General features: G+C 43.8%; 1 pseudogene; it reads left to right on the top strand.

The window, feature by feature from the left end:
- Positions 1-1,846: 1,846 nt before the first annotated feature.
- On the top strand, positions 1,847-2,027 carry LOC119810959 (annotated as a pseudogene).
- Positions 2,028-2,865: the final 838 nt, after the last annotated feature.

Below are 2,865 nucleotides of genomic sequence, written 5' to 3' on the forward strand. Positions count from 1 at the left end.
ACGTAGGGAATGAGGAGAGCAAGAGAGAGCCATGTGAGCAAGCAAACAAGCAACTAAAGAAAATACAAGCTGGGAGTAGTGATTTATACTTGCAATTCCAGCACTTGAGAGGTTGAGGCAGAAGGATTGCCATGTGTTTGCAGCATGTCCTGCAAAGTCTTTTCTTGACTCAAGAAAAGAAAGAAGAAAATAAAATGCTATATATTTGATGTTCCCTGTCTACCTTGCATTTTCTACTTCCCTCCCTAACTTCTCAGGGTAATTTTCACTGTGAAATTGTGTATTCTTTCTGTTTGTCTTTTATACTTTTCCTACGTACCCAATCTCAACTTAATAGCGTGTAATATTACTTTGTGCATTTATAATTGCACAGAAATGGTGTCACATTGTATTTATCAATGCTGTATACCACAATGTATTCATCTACTTTGCCACAGCTGGACACTGCTATTTCCAGTTTTCCCATGGGATGAATATTCTTGCATGTGTGCCTTTGTATGTGGCTGCTTCACAGGGGGCCCCAGTAAATGTGGGATTATTTAACATCAGAAATGCACATTTTTACCTAAGAGATGGCCGACCCAAAATGCTCGCTCTAAGTGTTCCTTCCCCAGCATTCCTGACTCCTCACGCTTGTTAAATATTAACCATTTTTGCCAACCTAGTGGGCGTGTTGATTTTTATCCCTTGGTAACTGTTGCCACACTAGTTGGTTGTGTGAACCTCTAAGAGTGCAGCCTAAAGATGAGGTGGACTAAAGTCTCAAACAATAGCCAACTTTACTCTGGGTATCAGACAAGTTATATCCTGAGGGTATTCTGAGGGTTAAGCAAGGACTTGGGCAAAGTTCACACAGGAGGTTAGGCTCTATACAGTCACCGTCCTGGGTACAACCTGTACTAGGAACATTTTTGAATAACAAAGGTAAGATTATGGGTAATCTGGAGCAAACCCACTGCTGTTCACAGACACCTGGGAGGGGCAGGGACGCACATTCCAGGAACAACCCAAGTTAGGGCAGGGAAGCACATTCCAGGAACAACCCGAGTTGTAGGGAAGCAAGGTGACAAGACTTTTGCCTTGGTCTCTTGGAGTTATCTCACAAGTTCTCAGACTTCATTCATGGATCATGTTCCCATGGTAAAGAAGCTTCTTCCAACATATACAGGTTCTGATCAGTCAGCTAGAAATCTGTTCCCCATCAGTTAACGAAGACAGTCTATAGCGGGGCGAGGGGTGGGGGATTGAAAGTCAGGCTGGGGAAATTAAAGCCAAGGCCACCTGCTCCTCCCAAAGCCTGAGCAATTCAAAATAACTTGGCATGACAGTCAACGGGAAGGTACAGATGGCTGGAAAAGTTTGCTTCAGAACTTTATAGATATGTGGAGGCGCACCTCCTAGGCGCCTATCAGATGACACTCGACTTACACACAGAGAGAAGACAATACGAATCTTGAAGGATTAGGCTTGGGGAACTCGAGCCTGAACCCAGAGTGGGATCCAGGCTCCTAGTTCTTTGTAATGACAACTAAATAGTGACTCCAGGGGGCAATCTGTGTTTGGCGGAAGTGAACAGGTTGAACCTTAGAGTCCACATTGTCAGTCTATGAAGTAAGAGAAGGGCTTCTGTGCTGGGGGAAGCAAGCCTAGCCTAGAGGAACCCAGCTCCTTTGAGACTCAGAGGATAGAAAGTAGCAGTTATTCCGAGAAGGGGAAAGGGTCCATGTAAGATTTTAATACATTCCATTCTGCAACAAAATAACTGAGTAGCTTCCACACTCCCAGAAGTACTAGGCTAAGCAGTGAAGAATTAGGCCAAGTCACAGCTGTCAAGAAGTTTCTATTTATACCTACCTGGCAGGGAAGATAGCAGGACCACAAAGGTGGTTTCCCAGGTGAGGCTTATCCATTGCACTCCAGATGTGCCAACCTCTTTAATTCCCCCAAATGCGACCTCTTCAATTCCCCCAAATGCGGGAAATTGCATAATTTGTGGTGGTGGGGGACTGCGTTTGTGCTCTCCCCTGGAGGAACAAGGTCTCATTCTAGGGGCTAAGGATGTGTGTTATCTGGTAGAGTGCTAGCCTAGCGTGCACAAAGTCCAGAATTTGATCCCCACACATCAGCATTAATGAGTGCCCTACCCCAGGCTTGTACTTGCAGTGGTTAGAAGACCCTGTCTGAATAACAAAATAAAATAAAACAAAAACAAAGAAGGTTGCGTTCTAAAGGAAGGTGACCAAGAATCAACAGATAATCCCACACACACTGAGCGGTGACTGCGAGTGGGAAAACTGACTCGGAGTAATGGAGATGAACAATAAAGGGGGTGGGCCCGGCGGCCAATGCTGCTCTCTCCACTTGTTCATTCGCAGGTTGCCCTGGGAATTAGATTCTCAGAGTTTCGGGGCTCTAACTTTCCTTAAACCATAAAATGGGGGGAATTGTCATCATGTTGTGGATGGTTTTATTTGATTCACTCAAATTCAAGTTTAGACTGTCTTTCCAACTTTGACTTGCTTGCAGCTTTACCCTCGAAGCACAACCGGGAGGGTGTAGGATTGAAAGACTGATGGAAATGTTACTGACTTAACATTTATGGAAATTGTGAAAGCTGTCCAAAATGATAGGCTTTAGTGAAGGGGGGGGGGGAAGGATTTCATCAAAAGCCATAGTGCAAATGTAGACAAACAACAAAAGTCATGATATATATATATATATTGATATATATATATATATATATATATATATATATACACACACACACACACACACACACGCAGTATATATGGACAAACATTGTATATAATAAGAGGCAGAGACCCCAGAAGCAGGAACTGTCATTAGGCGCTGTTCTTGCACTGA

This window comes from Arvicola amphibius, chromosome 3 (assembly GCF_903992535.2).
Source record: "Arvicola amphibius chromosome 3, mArvAmp1.2, whole genome shotgun sequence".
NCBI lineage: Eukaryota > Metazoa > Chordata > Mammalia > Rodentia > Cricetidae > Arvicola > Arvicola amphibius.